Raw genomic sequence first — 22,341 nt, 5'->3', positions numbered from 1 at the left:
GGTAAGTCAACCTTTAAAAGCACTTCTCTTTGCAGGGGCAGGCCAGTCGATTTCGGCGGCGTGAGAGCAGCTGGTTAGTCAGTTTCAGCGGGAGCATTGCGGAAGGAGGGTGCTGGGAGGTAAGTCAACCTTTAAAAGCACTTCTCTTTGCAGGGGCAGGCCAGTCGATTTCGGCGGCGTGAGAGCAGCTGGTTAGTCAGTTTCAGCGGGAGCATTGCGGAAGGAGGGTGCTGGGAGGTAAGTCAACCTTTAAAAGCACTTCTCTTTGCAGGGGCAGGCCAGTCGATTTCGGCGGCGTGAGAGCAGCTGGTGAGTGGTGAGTCAGTTTCAGCAGGAGCTGAGACTTTTTCTCTTTTCTTTAAATTAGTTTTTTAGGCGGGATCAGGAAGTCGACCCGCGGACGTCTGGGAAGACCCTCACCAATAAATTCTGGTGGAGAGGAAACCCGAGACACTACACGTGTAGTGTCTCCCACCCGCCCTCCTCCTCTAACCTAATAATAAAACCCATTGGTCTGAGGTAAGTACCATATTTTTATTATATTATTATTATTTTTTATAAAAATTTAATTTAGTTGTTAGCCAGATCTTGGTAGAAAGTTAGAGGAATGGCAGGGAAGGGAGTACAATGTTCCTCCTGCAGGATGTTTGAGGTGAGGGATGCAGTTAGTGTCCCTGCTGATTTTACCTGCAGGGAGTGCTGCCATCTCCAGCTCCTCCAAGACCGAGTTAGGGAACTGGAGCTGGAGTTGGAAGAACTTCGGATCATTCGGGAGGCAGAAGGGGTCATAGTTGGCAGCTTCAGGGAATTAGTTACACCAAAGATTGGAGACAGGTGGGTAACTGTAAGAGGGACTGGGAAAAAACAGTCAGTGCAGGGATCCCCTGTGGTCGTTCCCCTGAGAAACAAGTATACCGCTTTGGATACTTGTGGGGGGGGGGACTTACCAGGGGTAAGCCATGGGGTACGGGCCTCTGGCACGGAGTCTGTCCCTGTTGCTCAGAAGGGAAGGGGGGAGAGGAGCAGAGCATTAGTAATTGGGGACTCTATAGTCAGGGGCACAGATAGGAGATTTTGTGGGAGCGTGAGAGACTCACGTTTGGTATGTTGCCTCCCAGGTGCAAGGGTACGTGATGTCTCGGATCGTGTTTTCCGGGTCCTTAGGGGGGAGGGGGAGCAGCCCCAAGTCGTGGTCCACATTGGCACCAACGACATAGGTAGGAAAGGGGACAAGGATGTCAGGCAGGCTTTCAGGGAGCTAGGATGGAAGCTCAGAACTAGAACAAACAGAGTTGTTATCTCTGGGTTGTTGCCCGTGCCACGTGATAGTGAGATGAGGAATAGGGAGAGAGAGCATTTAAACACGTGGCTACAGGGATGGTGCAGGCGGGAGGGTTTCAGATTTTTGGATAACTGGGGCTCTTTCTGGGGAAGGTGGGACCTCTACAGACAGGATGGTCTACATCTGAACCTGAGGGGCACAAATATCCTGGGGGGGAGATTTGTTAGTGCTCTTTGGGGGGGTTTAAACTAATGCAGCAGGGGCATGGGAACCTGGATTGTAGTTTTAGGGTAAGGGAGAATGAGAGTATAGAGGTCAGGAGCACAGATTTGACGTCACAGGAGGGGGCCAGCGTTCAGGTAGGTGGTTTGAAGTGTGTCTACTTCAATGCCAGGAGTATACGAAACAAGGTAGGGGAACTGGAAGCGTGGGTTGGTACCTGGGACTTCGATGTTGTGGCCATTTCGGAGACATGGATAGAGCAGGGACAGGAATGGATGTTGCAGGTTCCGGGGTTTAGGTGTTTTAGTAAGCTCAGAGAAGGAGGCAAAAGAGGGGGAGGTGTGGCGCTGCTAGTCAAGAGCAGTATTACGGTGGCGGAGAGGATGCTAGATGGGGACTCTTCTTCCGAGGTAGTATTGGCTGAAGTTAGAAACAGGAAAGGAGAGGTCACCCTGTTGGGAGTTTTTTTATAGGCCTCCTAATAGTTCTAGGGATGTAGAGGAAAGGATGGCGAAGATGATTCTGGATATGAGCGAAAGTAACAGGGTAGTTATTATGGGAGACTTTAACTTTCCAAATATTGACTGGAAAAGATATAGTTCGAGTACAATAGATGGGTCGTTTTTTGTACAGTGTGTGCAGGAGGGTTTCCTGAAACAATATGTTGACAGGCCAACAAGAGGCGAGGCCACGTTGGATTTGGTTTTGGGTAATGAACCAGGCCAGGTGTTGGATTTGGAGGTAGGAGAGCACTTTGGGGACAGTGACCACAATTCGGTGACGTTTACATTAATGATGGAAAGGGATAAGTATACACCGCAGGGCAAGAGTTATAGCTGGGGGAAGGGCAATTATGATGCCATTAGACGTGACTTGGGGGGGATAAGGTGGAGAAGTAGGCTGCAAGTGTTGGGCACACTGGATAAGTGGGGCTTGTTCAAGGATCAGCTACTGCGTGTTCTTGATAAGTATGTACCGGTCAGACAGGGAGGAAGGCGTCGAGCGAGGGAACCGTGGTTTACCAGGGAAGTGGAATCTCTTGTTAAGAGGAAGAAGGAGGCCTATGTGAAGATGAAGTGTGAAGTTTCGGTTGGGGCGATGGATAGTTACAAGGTAGCGAGGAAGGATCTAAAGAGAGAGCTAAGACGAGCAAGGAGGGGACATGAGAAGTATTTGGCAGGAAGGATCAAGGAAAACCCAAAAGCTTTCTATAGGTATGTCAGGAATAAGCGAATGACTAGGGAAAGAGTAGGACCAGTCAAGGACAGGGATGGGAAATTGTGTGTGGAGTCTGAAGAGATAGGCGAGATACTAAATGAATATTTTTCGTCAGTATTCACTCAGGAAAAAGATAATGTTGTGGAGGAGAATGCTGAGCCCCAGGCTAATAGAATAGATGGCATTGAGGTACGTAGGGAAGAGGTGTTGGCAATTCTGGACAGGCTGAAAATAGATAAGTCCCCGGGACCTGATGGGATTTATCCTAGGATTCTATGGGAGGCCAGGGAAGAGATTGCTGGACCTTTGGCTTTGATTTTTATGTCATCATTGGCTACAGGAATAGTGCCAGAGGACTGGAGGACAGCAAATGTGGTCCCTTTGTTCAAAAAGGGGAGCAGAGACAACCCCGGCAACTATAGACCGGTGAGCCTCACGTCTGTAGTGGGTAAAGTCTTGGAGGGGATTATAAGGGACAAGATTTATAATCATCTAGATAGGAATGATATGATCAGGGATAGTCAGCATGGCTTTGTGAAGGGTAGGTCATGCCTCACAAACCTTATTGAGTTCTTTGAGAAGGTGACTGAACAGGTAGACGAGGGTAGAGCAGTTGATGTGGTGTATATGGATTTCAGCAAAGCGTTTGATAAGGTTCCCCACGGTAGGCTATTGCAAAAAATACGGAGGCTGGGGATTGAGGGTGATTTAGAGATGTGGATCAGAAATTGGCTAGCTGAAAGAAGACAGAGGGTGGTGGTTGATGGGAAATGTTCAGAATGGAGTACAGTCACAAGTGGAGTACCACAAGGATCTGTTCTGGGGCCGTTGCTGTTTGTCATTTTTATCAATGACCTAGAGGAAGGCACAGAAGGGTGGGTGAGTAAATTTGCAGATGATACTAAAGTCGGTGGTGTTGTCGATAGTGTGGAAGGATGTAGCAGGTTACAGGGGGATATAGATAAGCTGCAGAGCTGGGCTGAGAGGTGGCAAATGGAGTTTAATGTAGAGAAGTGTGAGGTGATTCACTTTGGAAGGAATAACAGGAATGCGGAATATTTGGCTAATGGTAAAGTTCTTGAAAGTGTGGCTGAGCAGAGGGATCTAGGTGTCCATGTACATAGATCCCTGAAAGTTGCCACCCAGGTTGATAGGGTTGTGAAGAAGGCCTATGGAGTGTTGGCCTTTATTGGTAGAGGGATTGAGTTCCGGAGTCGGGAGGTCATGTTGCAGCTGTACAGAACTCTGGTCCGGCCGCATTTGGAGTATTGCGTACAGTTCTGGTCACCGCATTATAGGAAGGACGTGGAGGCTTTGGAGCGGGTGCAGAGGAGATTTACCAGGATGTTGCCTGGTATGGAGGGAAAATCTTATGAGGAAAGGCTGACGGACTTGAGGTTGTTTTCGTTGGAGAGAAGAAGGTTAAGAGGAGACTTAATAGAGGCATACAAAATGATCAGGGGGTTGGATAGGGTGGACAGTGAGAGCCTTCTCCCGCGGATGGATATGGCTGGCACGAGGGGACATAACTTTAAACTGAGGGGTAATAGATATAGGACAGAGGTCAGAGGTAGGTTCTTTACGCAAAGAGTAGTGAGGCCGTGGAATGCCCTACCTGCTACAGTAGTGAACTCGCCAACATTGAGGGCATTTAAAAGTTTATTGGATAAACATATGGATGATAATGGCATAGTGTAGGTTAGATGGCTTTTGTTTCGGTGCAACATCGTGGGCCGAAGGGCCTGTACTGCGCTGTATTGTTCTATGTTCTATGTTCTATGAAAGTCAGCCAACAAGACAAAAACCAGCAGCTGCAGGTCGGCTGTGTATTTATATCTGGAAAGGCCAGACAAGATAGATATCAGCAACCATCAGCATAAAAAAACAACAGCCATCTGCATACTAATGAGCATTCCCCGGGAACAATAAGCAACATTTAGACACACAAAGCAAAACCAGACTCTTCGGCGCCAGCAGGAGCCTACACAAAAGGAGGTGAACGAGCACCTCAAGACCGTCCATCGATCAGGGAACCGCTCCAGCATTGGAGAAAATTGAACCAAGCGATTGGGACAAAGTCCAATCACTTGGGACCAGGTACAGAGACCGCCCCGAAAGGCGGGAAGCCCCTGGGGACTATAAGAATTGAGCCCCAAGTTCAAATCGCTCTCTACTTCTCCACCTCCGCGCTTTTCGTCCTGCCCGGGTTACCCAGCAACAACGAACCAACATTGACCGTGACCGGTGCAGTGACTCCAGTAAAGATCGAACTCGTAAGTCTTAATTCAACGCTCACTACGAGATAGGCGCTCCTAGCTACCAATCTGTACCAACTTCAAATCCCGCAGGCTCAGAACCCGAACGAAAGGCCATTTGTTTCCCTGACCTGGTGGGCCAGTTCCAAGTTAAGTATAGGCCTGTTAGTTGTAGAAGTAGCTTAAACGTAGAATTTGTGCATGAGTAGCGATTACGGTGTATAATAAATGTGCTTTGATTTAAATCTTACTAATCGGTGTATTGGATTATTGATCATTACTTGGACTTGAACCTCGTGGCGGTATCATAAAGATACCTGGCGACTCAAGAGCAAAGGTGATAGAACAGAGCAATTGAACTAAGGCAAAGTTAGCAACATAACTGTACCTCAGAATGAAGCACCACAGTCAGAGGAGGAATGGAAAAATAATCAATTCTATCAATGGACTTTTAATCCTGCCGTTTTACAAAACATATTCTGTTTTATTCTTCATAAGTATTCATTAGCCTGCAATGACTCGTGCTGGATTTTGAGCCGGATGTGCAAACAATCTTTCAGTTAATGAAAGTGGTTTAATGTAATCAAGAATTAATGGATTTGGGAGCTTCCTGATTGTGTCCGCTGGAATGTAGCTTCTGTATGTGTTCGGCTCAGTGACTCCTGATTTATGTAACTGGCCAGCTTTAAAAACAGCTACAACAACCATATAGAGAGATCATCTGAACAATGCCTCACTACCTGCCCCCACCTCCAAACTTATTGGGGTATGTATATTACAGCCTGCTGCCCAAGACAGCCAAACTCATTTTTGTAGTGAGTTATATAAATGAAGTATTGTTGGTCCCGCTTGAACATGGAAACATACAATAATAAGAATCTTTATTAGTGTCACAAGTAGGCTTACATTAACACTGCAATGAAATTACTGTGAAAATCCCCTCGTCGTCACCCACTGTTTGGGTACACTGAGGGAGAATTCAGAATGTCCAATTCACCCAGCAAGCATGTCTTTCGGAACTTCTGGGAGGAAACCAGAGCACCCGGAGGAAACCCACGCAGACTCGTGGAGAATGCGCAGACTACGCACAGAGAGTGCCCCAAGCCAGGAATCGAACCCGGGTCCCTGGTACTGTGAAGTAACAGTGCTAATCAAATGTGCTACTGTGACACCTCAAACAGGAGCCTGTTCCACCATGCATTCACATCACAGTTGATCCGCCTCAACTCCATTTACCCGCCTTAGTTCCACATCCCTCAATACCAATTCGCAAAAAATATCGATTGCAGTCTTAAACACTTCCAACTCACCCATTACCCCCAATCCTTGAAATCCCACCACCAGAACAGGTTTTCTGTGCAAAGTCCACATAGCCACCCCAGACCGCCACTAGCTCTTTTCTTTCTATTCACAAGCAAATCATGCAGGTTGGAAAGCAGCAAATTGAGGGTGCCAAACTGCTAACGAGGTACTAAACTTAGACTGTTTCCCCCCTCAGGAATTGTCCAGCAGCCAATAGAACGAGAAAATAAAAATTAATCCTGGATTCCTGCAGGAATAACAGAACCGGATTTGGTAATGAGACCACCAAATGGCAAGAAGCCTCAGCACTCACTCAATACTTTGTTAATTGATACTTAGCTGAAGTATCTGTCAAATAAATACCAGTACCTATGGAACTGTGCAAAGAATCATCATGCATAACTCATGAGTAGGCACAATTTATATAGATCCTATAGCACAAAACTATAATTAGTCCACGTTGTTGTTTATGCTCCACACAAGTCTCCTCCCATCCCTCTAAGCGAAGCATAACCTTCTATTCCATTCTCACTCATGTTTACTTAGCTTCCTCTTAATATGCAAGTTTTCTCCTCAGCTACTCCACGTGGACCTGAACATGCAGATCCCTCTGCCTGTCAATATTCTTAAGCATGGCGTTGGACTGGGGTGAGCACAGTAAGAAGTCTTACAACACCAGGTTAAAGTCCAACAGGTTTGTTTCAAACACTAGCTTTCGGAGCACTGCTCCTTCCTCAGTACTGTGCGGAGTCTGCACGTTCTCCACGTGTCAACCTGATGTTGTAAGACTTCTTACAATATTCTGAAGCGTTCTGCCATTTACTGTATATTTCCCACCTATATTAGACCTTCCAAAATGCATCACCTCACATTTGTCCGGATTAAACTCCATCTGCCATCTCTCCGCCCAAGTCTCCAAACGATCAAGATCCTGCTATATCCTCCAACAGTCCTCATCGCTATTCGCAATTCCACCAATCTTTGTGCCGTCTGCAAACTTACTAATCGACCAGTTACACGTTCCTCCAAATCATTTATACATGCTACAAACGGCAATGGTCCCAACATTAATCCCTGCAGAACACCGCTAGTAACAGCCCTCCATTCAGACAAGCACTCTTCCACTGCTACCCTCTGTCTTCTGTGACCGAGCTAGTTCTGTATCCATCTTGCCAGCTCACTTCTGATCCCGTGCGACTTCACCTTCTGTGCCAGTCTGCCATGAGGCCTTACTGAAGTTTGTGTAGACAACATCCACTGCCCTACCATCATCAATCATTTTTGCCATTTCCTCGATAAACTCGATCAAGTTAGTGAGACATGACTTCTCCTTCACAAAACCATGCTGGCTCTCACTAATACGTCCACTTGCTTCCAAATGGGAGGAAATCCTGTCTCGAAGAATACTCTGCAATAATTTCCCTATCACTGACGCAAGGCTCACTCACTGGCCTTACCTAATTGGATGATGCTTGATTGTTGGCCAAACAGCCTCTTCTCCCTCCCCCCATTTTCAATATTTTTATGTCCGGTAAAGTGAAATGCTCAAAAGAAAATGATTTTTCTCCAAGATTTCACAGCTGTGTCCTGGAGATTGATCTTCCAATACCTGGAGACTCCAGGTCAATCCTGGAGAGGTGGCGACCCTAGTGTTAAGCCACCCCGAATCGAATTCAGGAAACACTTCAGTATGTGAAAGGTAGCAAAAATGTGGAATTCTCATTCCCAGATGCTGGATCAAATGAAATTTTCAAGAAAGAGATTTAAGGATCTTTAGTAAGCGAGGGCATGGATTAGGAGGGCAAGTACAGTGAATGTTATTCAAGATCAAATTACACAGCATCAACTGAGAATCAGGATCAAGCACTTATCAGTGTAACTCATCTGAAACACACACAAAAGAAAACCAGGACGATCAAAATTCAGTCTTATTCCACCAAATTATATGCTGCAGCTCAACTTGCCGACCGGATAGGAACAGAGGAAGCTGCACAACCAAATCGGTCATCACAGGCCACCTGGCTGGTTCCAGAACGTGGGCATGAACAGACAGCTGAGCGGACTACAGAATAACACTCAAAAGAAACAACAGTGAATGAGACCAGAGTTGTACAACTATTGTTCAGGAAACAATACTTTTCATTGTATGACTAAATTTGAAAGATCTTGTGTGCTTGCTGATGCACATCGAGGAGTTGGTGTACCAAGAGTCAAACACAAAATTATGTTCAAACCTCTCCATGGCTTCACCCCTCCCCATTGCTGTACTTTCCCTAGCTTTACAACCTTCCAAGAATACTGCTCCTCCAATTCAGGTCTTTTGTACATCCTCACTTTTCTCACACCTTCATTGGTGGCCATGCCTTCAGCTGTCTAGGTGCCAGAACTACCTCTCTCCCCCCTTAAGACGCTCCTCAAAACCTGCTGCTTTGACCAAACTTCGCCCTGTCCGAACAACTCAGTGTCAATTTTTTGTCTCAATCCTTTGAAGTATTTTTCTGGGGTAAAAGTTAAATGCAAATTGTTGGTGACTTATCAACCATTTAAGGTTGGGCAAATTAATGATTAAATATGCTCAGGCAGTTAAGGACTCTAACTTTCTTAAGATGCACAGATTGGACCAGATTTTAGATGTTCACCACACATTCAGGGTGCAAATTTACCCTTAGTCCATCTATTCGAAGATTTTGACAGCAGTTTGTCTGAATGAAAGATGACACTACAGTCAGGATATTAAGTTTTTTTAAGTCCTTTGGGAGTCACCTATGTTCTGCTTGTTCAATTTAATACAGAAGTGGTGTAAAAATCTGAGTTTCCTTGATAGCTAAACCATACAGATCGTGAAGGCTTTAGCTTTGACCCTCAGTATACATGCTATAAAGCAATGGAGGACTTCCGGTTGCGGCGATGACCAGCTGAGTCGCACATTTCGGCAGCTCCCGGTGGAACGGACTTTTGGGCTCTTAACAAGAGCCCCAACGGCAATTTTAACGGCTAAAAGTACTGTGCGGTGAACCAAAGGGAATCCCCCCTAGATACGGATGAAAAAAGGAGAGGAAGGTGGCCGGATTGCGGTGGATCCTTTAGAGCAGCGGCAAGGAAGGCAAGCAAAAACCAAGATGGCGTCGTAAGGTGGCAGTTTAATATGGGGCCTTGAACAACACGAGTTTTTGAAACGCTGCGTGGAAGAACTCAAAAAGGAAATGAAGAAGGAGCTGTTGGCCCCGATATTACAGGCGATTGAAGGGCTAAAGGAGGAGCAAAAGACCCAGGAGCGGGAGCTTCGGGTCGTGAAGGCAAAGGCTGCCGAGAATGAGGACGACATACAGGGCCTGGTGGTGAAGACGGAGATGCACGAGGCACACCATAAACGATGTGTGGAAAGGATGGAGGTGCTGGAGAACAACGCGAGGAGGAACAACCTAAGGATTCTTGGTCTTCCTGAAGGTGCGGAGGGAGCGGACGTCGGGGCATATGTGAGCACGATGCTGCACTCGTTAATGGGAGCGGAGGCCCCGGCGGGTCTGCTGGAGGTGGAGGGAGCATACCGAGTGATGGCGCGAGGACCGAGAGCAGGAGAAATTCCCAGAGCCATAGTGGTGAGATTCCTCCGTTTTAAGGACTAAGAGATGGTCCTTAGATGGGCAAAGAAAACTCGGAGCAGTAAGTGGGAGAACGCGGTGATCCGCGTATACCAAGGCTGGAGTGCGGAGGTGGCGAGAAGGAGGGCGAGCTTTAATCGGGCCAAGGCGGTGCTTCACAAAAAGAAGATAAAATTCGGAATGCTGCAACCGGCAAGACTGTGGGTCACATATCAAGGGAAGCACCACTACTTTGAGACGGCGGATGAGGCGTGGACTTTTATCGTGGAAGAAAAATTGGAATGAGAGGGTTATTTTTTTTTAAAAAGAACGTTTGAAACAAAGTGGTGGGGCGAGTATGGGGGGCGAAGACGGGGGGTAAAAAGGGGGGAAAAGAGGAGTTTTATGTTATTAATCCTGCGATGTGGTAACTTTTCTCTCTTCCACAGGAGGTGGTGGGGGGAGGAAAGGAGGTGGAGGAGATGGGACGTTGGCCATTGGGTGCGGGGCCAAGGGGGAAGCGCGGGCTCGGTTCCCGCGCTATGATAATCATGGCGGGAATAGGGAAGCAGGAAGGAGGGGGTGTCGCACGGTGCGAGCCGAGGTCACGGGGGGAAGCCGAGGTCGGCCAGAGTTTGCTGACTTCTGGGAGCAACATGGGGGGTGTAACTACGCTAGTGGGGGATCTAGCGGGGGGGGGTGGTAGGGTGGAATTATTGGGCTGCTGCTGCTGGGGAGAGGGGGGAGCTGGCATGGGGTGGGACGGGCGGGGGGGCACCGCCTGGGGGGGACACAGCTGCGTGGGAACCGGGTGAGGAGCTGGAAAAAGGGGATGGCTAATCGACAAGGGGGGGGGGTAAAAAGCCCCCCAACCCGGCTGATCACGTGGAACGTGAGAGGGCTGAACGGGCCGATAAAGAGGGCACGGGTACTCGCACACCTTAAGAAACTTAAGGCAGACGTGGTTATGTTACAGGAAACGCACTTGAAGCTGATAGACCAGGTGAGACTACGCAAAGGTTGGGTGGGACAGGTGTTCCATTCGGGGCTAGATGTGAAAAACAGGGGGGTGGCTATATTAGTGGGGAAGCGGGCAATGTTTGAGGCAAAGACTATAGTGGCGGATAGCGGGGGCAGATACGTGATGGTGAGTGGCAAACTACAGGGGGAGACGGTGGTTTTGGTAAACGTATATGCCCCGAACTGGGACGATGCCAATTTTATGAGGCGTATGCTAGGACGCATCCCGGACCTAGAGGTGGGAAAGTTGGTAATGGGGGGAGATTTCAATACGGTGTTGGAACCAGGGCTGGACAGGTCGAGGTCCAGGACTGGAAGGAGGCCGGCAGCAGCCAAGGTGCTTAAAGATTTTATGGAGCAGATGGGAGGAGTAGACCCGTGGAGATTTAGCAGACCTAGGAGTAAGGAGTTTTCGTTTTTCTCCTATGTCCACAAAGTCTATTCGCGAATAGACTTTTTTGTTTTGGGAAGGGCGTTGATCCCGAAGGTGAGGGGAACGGAGTATACGGCTATAGCCATTTCGGATCACGCTCCACATTGGGTGGACTTGGAGATAGGGGAGGAAACAGAAGGGCGCCCACCCTGGAGAATGGACATGGGACTAATGGCAGATGAGGGGGTGTGTCTAAGGGTGAGGGGGTGCATTGAAAAGTACTTGGAACTCAATGAAAATGGGGAGGTCCAGGTGGGAGCGGTCTGGGAGGTGCTGAAGGCAGTGGTTAGAGGGGAGCTGATATCAATAAGGGCACATAAAGGAAAGCAGGAGAGCAGGGAACGGGAGCGGTTGCTGCAAGAACTTCTGAGGGTGGACAGGCAATATGAGGAGGCACCGGAGGAGGGACTGTACAGGGAAAGGCAAAGGCTACACGTAGAATTTGACTTGCTGACAACGGGTACTGCAGAGGCACAGTGGAGGAAGGCACAGGGTGTACAGTACGAATATGGGGAGAAGGCGAGCAGGTTGCTGGCCCACCAATTGAGGAAAAGGGGAGCAGCGAGGGAAATAGGGGGAGTGAGGGATGAGGAAGGAGAGGTGGAGCGGGGAGCGGAGAGAGTGAATGGAGTGTTCAAGGCATTTTATAAAAAATTATACGAAGCTCAACCCCCGGATGGGAGGGAGAGAATGATGGGCTTTCTGGACCGGCTGGAATTTCCCAAGGTGGAGGAGCAGGAAAGGGTGGGACTGGGAGCACAGATTGAAATAGAGGAAGTAGTGAAAGGAATTAGGAGCATGCAGGCGGGGAAGGCTCCGGGACCGGATGGATTCCCAGTTGAATTTTACAGGAAATATGTGGACTTGCTCGCCCCGCTACTGATGAGGACCTTTAATGAGGCAAAGGAAAGGGGACAGCTGCCCCCGACTCTGTCTGAGGCAACGATATCACTTCTCCTAAAGAAGGAAAAGGACCCGCTGCAATGCGGGTCCTATAGACCTATTTCCCTCCTAAATGTAGACGCTAAGATTCTGGCCAAGGTAATGGCAATGAGGATAGAGGATTGTGTCCCGAGGGTGGTCCATGAGGACCAAACTGGGTTTGTGAAGGGGAGACAGCCGAATACGAATATACGGAGGCTGCTAGGGGTAATGATGATGCCCCCACCAGAGGGGGAAGCGGAGATAGTGGTGGCGATGGATGCCGAGAAAGCATTTGATAGAGTAGAGTGGGATTATCTGTGGGAGGTGCTGAGGAGATTTGGTTTTGGAGATGAGTAGGTTGGATGGGTGCAGCTGTTGTATAGGGCCCCAGTGGCGAGTGTGGTCACGAATGGACGGGGATCTGCATACTTTCGGCTCCATAGAGGGACAAGGCAGGGATGCCCTCTGTCCCCATTATTGTTTGCACTGGCGATTGAGCCCCTGGCAATAGCATTGAGGGGTTCCAAGAAGTGGAGGGGAGTACTTAGAGGAGGAGAAGAACACCGGGTATCTCTGTACGCGGATGATTTGTTGTTATATGTAGCGGACCCGGCGGAGGGGATGCCAGAGATAATGCGGACACTTCGGGAGTTTGGAGAATTCTCAGGATATAAACTGAACATGGGGAAAAGTGAGTTGTTTGTGGTGCATCCAGGGGAGCAGAGCAGAGAAATAGAGGACTTTCCGCTGAGGAAGGTAACAAGGGACTTTCGTTACTTGGGGATCCAGATAGCCAAGAATTGGGGTACATTGCATTGGTTAAATTTAACGCGATTGGTGGAACAAATGGAGGAGGACTTCAAGAGATGGGACATGGTATCCCTGTCACTGGCAGGGAGGGTGCAGGCGGTTAAAATGGTAGTCCTCCCGAGATTCCTCTTTGTGTTTCAGTGCCTCCCGGTGGTGATCACGAAGGCTTTTTTCAAAAGGATCGAAAAGAGTATCATGAGTTTTGTGTGGGCCGGGAAGACCCCGAGAGTGAGGAAGGGATTCTTACAGCATAGTAGGGATATGGGGGGGGCTGGCACTACCGAGCCTAAGTGAGTACTACTGGGCCGCCAATATCTCAATGGTGAGTAAGTGGATGGGAGAAGAGGAGGGAGCGGCGTGGAAGAGATTGGAGAGGGCGTCCTGTAGGGGGACTAGCCTACAAGCTATGGTGACGGCCCCATTGCCGTTCTCACCGAAGAAATACACCACAAGCCCGGTGGTGGTGGCGACTTTGAAAATTTGGGGACAGTGGAGACGGCATAGGGGAAAGACGGGAGCCTTGGTGGGGTCCCCGATAAGAAATAACCATAGGTTTGCCCCGGGGAGAATGGATGGGGGATTTGGAATATGGCAAAGAGCAGGAGTAACGCAACTGAAAGATCTGTTTGTGGATGGGAAGTTCGCAAGTCTGGGAGCGCTGACCGAGAAATATGGGTTGCCCCAAGGGAATGCATTCCGGTATATGCAACTGAGGGCTTTTGCGAGGCAACAGGTGAGGGAATTCCCGCAGCTCCCGACGCATGAGGTGCAGGACAGAGTGATCTCAAAGACATGGGTGGGGGACGGTAAGGTGTCAGATATATAAAAGGGAAATGAGGGACGAGGGGGAGATTATGGTAGATGAGCTGAAAGGGAAATGGGAAGAAGAGCTGGGGGAGGAGATTGAGGAGGGGCTGTGGGCGGATGCCCTAAGTAGGGTAAACTCATCGTCCTCGTGTGCCAGGCTAAGCCTGATTCAATTTAAGGTGTTACACAGGGCGCATATGACTGGAGCACGGCTCAGTAAATGTTTTGGGGTAGAGGATAGGTGTGCGAGATGCTCGAGAAGCCCAGCGAATCACACCCACATGTTTTGGTCATGTCCGGCACTACAGGGGTTCTGGGTGGGTGTGACAAAGGTGCTTTCGAAAGTAGTGGGGGTCCAGGTCGAACCAAGCTGGGGGTTGGCTATATTTGGGGTTGCACAAGAGCCGGGAGTGCAGGAGGCGAGAGAGGCCGATGTTTTGGCCTTCGCGTCCCTAGTAGCCCGGCGCAGGATACTGTTGATGTGGAAGGAAGCCAAGCCCCCGGGGGTGGAGACCTGGATAAATGACATGGCAGGGTTTATAAAGCTGGAACGGATTAAGTTTGTCCTAAGGGGATCGGCTCAAGGGTTCACCAGGCGGTGGCAACCGTTCGTCGAATACCTCACAGAAATAGAGGGAATGGAAAAGGCGGCGGCAGCAGCAGCCCTGGGGGGGGGGGGGGGGGGGAGAAAGAGGAACCAGAAGGACTCTCAGGGTTGTTAATATATATGTATAATTTGTATAGGTCGTTGCTATAAATAATTGTATATTGGACTGTTAAATCATATTTTTGGAGAGTGTTTATCTGAGACAAGGCAGTTGCCATTTAGTTTTAGTTTTAGTTATATATTATTTATTCTTTGTTTATAAAACAGGTCATTGTTATTTATACTGTTATATTATTGTGTAAAGGATACACAATGTACTGTGATGGTTGACCAAAAATTTTCAATAAAATATTTTTTTTTTTGAAAATAAAGCAATGGAGTAAATAAAGAGAAACTCTTTCCTCTGGCAGATGGGTCAGTCACCAGAAAACACAGTCTTAACATTAAGTGGCAAAAGAATATTTAAGAAAACTGACTTCAAACAAAAACACAGCTTTTAGGACAATCCAAATGCAAAGATTGTGGAATAATTTGAAAATATATCTTACAGGGAACGAGGTGTAGTGGGACTAATCAGATAGTTTTTTCAAATAGACAGCAGCATCATGATGGGCCAAGTGGCTTCATTGGTGCTATATTTATGATATCATCGCATTAACCAGTGCAGGGATAGGGGTATTAGAATTAGTTCAACATCTCCAGGTTGCACAGAAGTAAAGGAACGAACCAAATTGCCCACAATTTTGAGCTTGGCGTGGATGTCAATGAACTGCCAACATGCAATACCAAGCACACAAGAAGATGGTCAATTGGTGAAGGCAGGGGCAACTACAGCTAACAGTCAAGGAAGGAGGAGAGGTTAGGCAGAATTTTGAGCCCGGATCCGCCATCAGTGAGAATGGCGACACTGGTCCAAAGTCCCGCGAGAATCGGGGAACGAGATTCTTGTCGGCGAGATCTCGATGGCTGATTTTCCATGCCCCTCTGGTATTGCCAGATTGGCAATGCCAGGGGCAGTACTCTAGGGAGCCTCATTTTGAGGGAGGGGGGGTCTCATTTTGTTTGTTGGTGGGGGGAATCCCCTGATGCTTGTGCTGTGGTGTCAATGCTTGTGGGGGGTCCTCAGTGTCTGTGGCAGGGGGGAGTAGGGGGTGACTGGGAGATGTTTATTTTCTTAGCTGATCGGGACACACTTGCGGTGGTGCCCCGATCTCTGTGCAGCCAGCCTTGCTGGCTCCATCAGGCCCCGTCCCACCGGAGTGATGGCGTAAACCACGCCCACTCTTGTTTTATCTCCACCAGAGTGCACTAAAATAGGGACTACAACAGGAGAACTGCACGCCAATTTTCAGTCAGAGGCTGACATTAAATATCGGTAAATTCCTCTCAGTAAGTGAGATCAGTGGATCTCAGGGATTGCATCTGCTCATGGGCCAGGTTCTTTGCAAGCCTCGACAAACTGGTCTATTTTGTAAGTGCCCTGAATTTAGTGGTTTTACAGTAGCCTACATTGGCTGCTGTGTAAAATACAGCAAGGGGGTTATTTGCTGTGGTTAAAATATTGCAGCAACTGTAGAAAGTCTGGCTGAAAAGAAATCACTAAAGCAGTCAAAGAAGATTCCCAGTTTACATTTGAACACAAGAACCGGCCTTGGGTCCCGGTCTGTGAGGAGTTTGCACTTTCTCCCAGTGTCTGCATGAGTTTCCTCCAGGTGCTCCGGTTTTCTCCCACAGTCCAAAGACGTGCAGGTTAGGTGGCTTGGCTATGGTAAATTGCCCCTTAGTGTATAGGGATGTGTAGATTAGGTTAAGGAGTTATTGGGGTAGTGTGGGGAAGCGGACTTGGGTGGAATGCTCTTTCAGAGGATCAGTGCAGACTCGATGGGCCAAATGGCCTCCTTCTGCACTGTAGGGATTCTATGATGAAGAACTAGCAATAGGAGTAACCCATTTGGCCCTTCAAGCCTGCTCCGCCATTCAATATCATAAATTATGACCTCCACTTTCCTGTCTGACCCCCATAACCCTCGACTCCCTTGTCAATCAAAAACCTATCTAACTCAGCCTTGAACATATTCAATGACAGTTTCCACTGCTCTCTGGCATAGAGAATTCCACAGACTAATGACCCTCCGAGAAACGATTACTCCCCATCTCCATTTTAAATGGGTAACCTCTTGTATTTAAACTGTGTCCCCTAATCCTAGACTACCCCACAAGGGCAAATATACTCTCAGCAACAATCCTGTCGAGTCTCCTTTTGCCACAAATTTATATTCACCACAAACAGTTCTCAGCTAAATTAAATTTACACAAATATGGAAGCAACTTTACGAGAGCACTAATAGTGCCAGATTTAAATAAAAGGAACAGACCATCAAAGCACACATACAGGTACCACACCCTGTATTGTATCTTTGTAATGATTGTGCTGCAGGTTCAAACAAAAGGATGCAAGTTTGTGCTCACGTTTTTCGCTCCAGAGAAGCAAGCACATAACCCAGGCTGATACTCCTGGTGAAGTACTGACAGGGTGGTCTACTAACAGATATGCCTTTTATATAGGATTACATGACACAGAATTAGAGTACATATGCACAGAAACAGGCCATTTTGCCCAACCAGTCCATGCCAATGTTTATGCTTCACATGGGCCTCCTTGCAACTTATCTCATCTAAATCTACCTTTGTGGCCCTCTATTCTCACCTCCCTCACATGCTTATCTAGCTTCCTCTTCAATGGATTTATACTACATTCTCACCACTCTCTCAGTAAAGACGTTTCTTCCGAATTTCCTCTTGGGTTTCTTGGAAACCATCTTATATTGGATGGTCTCTAGTCCGACTCTCCTCCGCAGGAGAAAACATTGTCTGTTTCCACTTCAATCCAAACCTTTGATGGCTTTAATGACTTCTATTGGGTCAATATTCAGCGTTGTTTATTCAGGAGAACAGAGACCCAGCCGGTTGATCCTTTCCTGATATGTAAACCCACACATTTCTGGGTATCATCCTCAAAGCTTTTGAGAACTCTCTCCACTGTCTCTACATCATTTTTACAATATGATGACCGGGCCTCTGCACAGTGCCAAGTGTGGTCTAACCAAGGTTCGAAACAGCTTCAGCATAACTTCCCTACTTTCCGGGTCTATGACTCATCTTCCTTTTCAAATCCTTAACCCCCCCCACATTCTGTGCGTCTTTCCCCCTGCCACAAAACCCTCAACTATATGCAGTTCCACAATTCCAGACTCAACCACCCCTGATTTGTTAAATCATTGGTAGCTGTCAGTTTCAGAGTTTCCAAGCTCAGAAATTTCTTCCCTAAACCAGTGTTCTTCAAACTCGGGGGCGCGACCCGCGGATGGGTTGTGGGCATGTGTCAGGAGGGTCGCGGAGCCTTCCTTCGCGGCACTCCCGATCGCACAAATCAGCCGATCAGGCTTTTAATAACGCCGGCTGCAAGCGGCCTTCAAAATGGCCACGAACATGTAAAGAAAATGCAGCCGCACAGCGCACGTGTGCCTGATCATCGGCACGCATGCGCATGCGCGCCTATGATCGGGCACGCATGCGCAGTACTGACACTTTTTTTTTAACGGTCGCAGCTTTTTATTTTACAAGTTTGGGGGGGTTTTATTCATTTATTTTATTCATTTAATTTTGATTTTTGTTTCAGTTATTTTATTCATTTTATTTTTATTATTTTTTCAAGTTTGGGGGGGTTTTTATTTGATAAAATTTCACAGGAAAAAAAATGCAGAATTTTGGACAGATGGAGACTCCATACTTTCCGACACCGGAAGGCTTCACCTTCATCCAACAGGTTCCATTGGAGGAGCATGTACGAGGGCCAAAGGGACACAAAACCTTTTCCTCCATTTTTGTCAGCAGCAAACAAGATAAGAGAAAATGGTGGGTCGCGCAGGTCGGCCGGCGTGGGCCGCGAAGGTCGGCCGGCATGGGTCGCGAAGGTCGGCCGGGTTGGGTCCCGTAGGTTGGCCGGTTGGTAAAAATGGGTCCCCGGAAAAAAAGTTTGAAGAACACTGACCTAAACCATTCCACCTCTCTACCTTTCTTTCCTCCTTGAAGACACTCCTTAAAACGTAATGCTGACCACACTTTTGGTCACCTGCCCTAATATCTCCTTCAAACTCGGTATCAAATTTTACTTGATAACGTTCCTCGAAACACCCTGGTAGGTTCTTCAGCATTAAAGATGCTCTGTAAATACAAGTTGCTGTTGCCTAAAAATAGATTCTCTGGTCATTATCATTGTGCGATCTTATTGTTTGTAATTTGTGCTTTGTCTTTTACATTTCAACAATAAATGTGCTTCCAAAACACTAGATTGGCTACAAAGTGTTTTGGGGCATTCTGTGGCTATGAAAGGCGCTATATAAATGTAAGTTCCTTCTTTCTCTGATGAACAATGAAATTACACAGCTTCCCCAGCAGCCAATGAATGAAGACACAAAGATAGTATTCAGAAATATTTTCCTCTAAACTCCCATCTCCAAAACAAAATTGCAAAAGTGCCCACAAAATAAAACCAATCCAATTTCCAAACATCGCTTTCCGAGCACAACATTTTTGTACACAAATCTGGTCAGAACAGTTGACGCAAAACAACTCAGCCGGACAAAAGCATTGCCTGAAAGTAGGTGCGTGGGGATGTGTGTATGTACGTTGTGGCTATATAAGTATATTTAAATGCTAGGTGCTAGCTCATAGGCACTTGTTTTAATTTGGATTGGTGGAAACAAGTCCAATATAAATGCAGTGCCAGGTGGGGAGACTTGGAAGAGAAGAGAAAGAGAAAAAGAAAGAGAAAAAAGAAAGTGAGAGGGAGGGAGGGAAGGAGAAAAGTGAGACATAGAAGAGGAAAAGGGAAATGAAGGAGAGGCAAAAGAGAGAACATACACAGTGACAAATATAGAGCTAGAGAGAGAGACAGACAGACAGAAAGAGGAGAGACACCCCGGCCTCACAGGCAAAGAAAGAGGCAAAGCAAAACAAGTTGTGATATTAGCATTTTCACCATAGTGCAAGAGTTCTTCCTGTTTATTTCCTTTGTTCCCATTTCTTTTATTTTATTATTTTGGTCCGTGGACCCATAATCGGGATGTGCCTTAAAGCAGAAAACTCAAAGTTGCTTGTCAGGGCACTGTGTTCCCAGGCTTTGTTTTTGGAGAGGACAAGTTAGACTTCTCCAACCGGTGAGTTGGCTAGAGACAGTGTTCTGCCTGAAAATGGTCAGTGATTGATTCCTGTGCGATGCTTTCAGAGAGAATTGGGCAGAAGTGTTTAGACCTTTGACGTTAAAGGTAGGCTCTCTCTCTCCCTTGCTTGTTGAAGTGAAAGAACTGCTCAGTTATTCTGAGAGCAGTGAGTGCCTGTCACATCCTTTGCTGTAAACCTGAAATGATACTGAATCTACAGAGAAAGTAGACAACCTTGCCAGAGAAAACCATCTGAAGTCCATAATAATAATAATAACCTTTTATCGTCACAAGTATGACGTTACTGTGAAAGGCCCCTAGTCGCCACATTCCAGCACCTGTTTGGGTAAGCTGGTATGGGAGTTGAACCCATCCTTGGCCTATGGTCTTGTACTGCATCACAAACCAGCTGTCTAGCCCACTGAGCTAAACCAGCCCTAGGCAAAGGAAGAAGCACCAAAACAAAGACCTGAACTTCAGAAGACATTAACTGAAATTAATCCCAGTGCATCAAGGATCCTTATCATAGAATTTACAGTGCAGAAGGGGCCATTCGGCCCATCAAGTCTGCACCGGCCCTTACAAAGAGCACCCTACTCAAGCCCACATCGCTACCCTATCCCCGTAACCCCCACTTAACCTTTTTGGACACAATGGGCAATTAGCATGGCCAATCCACCTAACCCGCACATCTTTGGACTGTGGGAGGAAACCAGAGCATCCGGAGGAAACCCAGGCACACATGGGGAGAACGTGCAGACTCCGCACAGACAGTGACCCAAGCCGGGAATTGGACCTGGGACCTTGGAGTTGTGAAGCAACTGTTCACCCATTCCACACACACCCTCTCCTGCCACAAACATCTGTGCTAACCACGATGCTACCATGCTGCCCCTATCCTTTTATTTTTATTAATTTTTCTTTCCCTTTCCACCACCCTTTCCCCTCTGTTGTTTGTCTGAGTATGTCTGCGCGCACAGAGATTGCGGTGAGTTAGGAAGGTGTTGCAGATCGTTACATTTCCTGTCCGCTTTATTATAATACTGTACATAATGATTGGTTACTTGCATTTTAAAGTTACAAACCTGGTGACTGCAGTTTATTGGGCTCAATCAAGGACGTCTGGTATTTTAAATAAAATAAAATAAAAGTAATAATTATTAGTGTCACAAGTAGGCTTACATTAACACTGCAATGAAGTTATGGTAGCAGTGGTTAGCACTGTTGCTTGACAGCACCACGATCCCAGGTTCGATTCCCGGCTTGGGTCACTTGTCTGTGCGGAGTCTGCACCATTCTACCCGTGTGTGCGTTTGTGGGTTTCCTCCGGGTGCTCTAGTTTCCTCCCACAAGTGCCGTTAGGTGAATTGGACATTCTGAATTCTCCCTCGGTGCACCCAAATCAGGCGTCGGAGTGTGGCGACTTGGGGCTTTTCACAGTAACTTCATGCAGTGTTAATGTAAACTTACTTGTGACAATAAAGATTATATTAAATTACTGTGAAAATCCCCTAGTCGCCACATTCCGGCGCCTATTCGGGTACTCAAGAGGGAGAATTCAGAATGTCCAAATCACCTATCAAGCACGTCTTTCGGGTACGACACTGGGTCATGTGAGGCTGGAATTGACCGCACAGTAGCTCGTGACAATAGCTTCCATGCATCTTTATGACACAAACAGTACCGTGAACTAATTTATTTAAAGTAAACACAGATTTTTTAAAAGATGGCCCAGTCAAATAAACAGACATCAGTGTACACACAACTTTGAAAACAATCACCAAATATTCATTTTAATTATTCCTGAGCATTGCATTTGCAAGGGGCCAAAAATAAGCAGCTGCATCTCCTGAAGTGTAGCCTGCAGCATGAGAGTTAAATGACAGAACTTTGTGTGCTAAAACTCCTCAATCAAGTTCAGCATGGGCAAAATCCATTCAAATGCCCTCGTGCTAAAAATCACCCAAGCTGAGATTGATAAAGCAGCTCAGCATGAAACAGAGCTACACTCTTAACAGTTTGATTACCCTTTCTAAAAGGGGCAAATATATGCATTTCACTCCAGTTCCTCGCTAAGTAAACAAATCTACATCAATCTCTTTTAAAAAAAGATAGACCGCAAATCTTTCTGCTAGGCCACTTAAGTCAGACAAGGAAGCTCAGCACCGCAGAATGAATGAATATCTTCCTCTCGACCACACAGGGATCACCTGCATGGCCAGCAGCCTTTTCTCGTTTGTCACCCGCAGCAATTGCTTCTTAATCGCACTGACATACATCATGGCCCCCAGCCCCCCTCCAGTACTCTGACAGCTAGATCAGACAATACAAACACTCAAGGCACTGCCTCAGAACACCAGCCTCACCTCAACAAAGGCTTCACACAGCTCTGTAGCAGTTCACCCATTCCACACACACACTCACAGTGAGTTCCTTCTTAAACCGGGACAGGACCTCACCTATTTTAATGGGTTGCTCCTATCGGCTCCTCTTCTTTCTCCCTCTCCTGCCACAAACATCTAACACCCGGTGTACAACACAAGTGGAGAGCACACGGTGGCTGGGACCTCCCCAGACATGATGTCATGTTCTCAGTGACTCACATTGGTTGCGGAAGGAGAGAGAGAGAGAGAGAGAGAAACACCCTAATGCAGACAT

The 22,341-nt window shown here is 47.2% G+C and overlaps 1 protein-coding gene across 4 annotated transcripts in view; it reads right to left on the bottom strand.

Moving 5' to 3' along the window:
• Nucleotides 1-22,341, bottom strand: part of pak1 (p21 protein (Cdc42/Rac)-activated kinase 1) — a 242,206-nt gene that overhangs the window by 133,328 nt on the left and 86,537 nt on the right. Inside the window, exon 1 of one of the 4 annotated variants that reach the window (XM_072477376.1) lies at nt 22,143-22,269. The exons of 2 other annotated variants lie outside the window; for them this stretch is intronic. The gene's annotated coding sequence lies outside the window, so the exon portion shown is untranslated. Of the gene's footprint in view, nt 1-22,049; nt 22,071-22,142; nt 22,270-22,341 lie in introns of those variants that run through there. One more of the 4 variants, XM_072477378.1, reaches the window with a different exon arrangement.

Source organism: Scyliorhinus torazame, chromosome 15 (assembly GCF_047496885.1).
Source record: "Scyliorhinus torazame isolate Kashiwa2021f chromosome 15, sScyTor2.1, whole genome shotgun sequence".
NCBI classification, from domain to species: domain Eukaryota; kingdom Metazoa; phylum Chordata; class Chondrichthyes; order Carcharhiniformes; family Scyliorhinidae; genus Scyliorhinus; species Scyliorhinus torazame.
The sequence above is the reverse complement of the archived record's forward strand: the minus strand, read 5'-3'. Positions and strand labels throughout refer to the sequence as shown.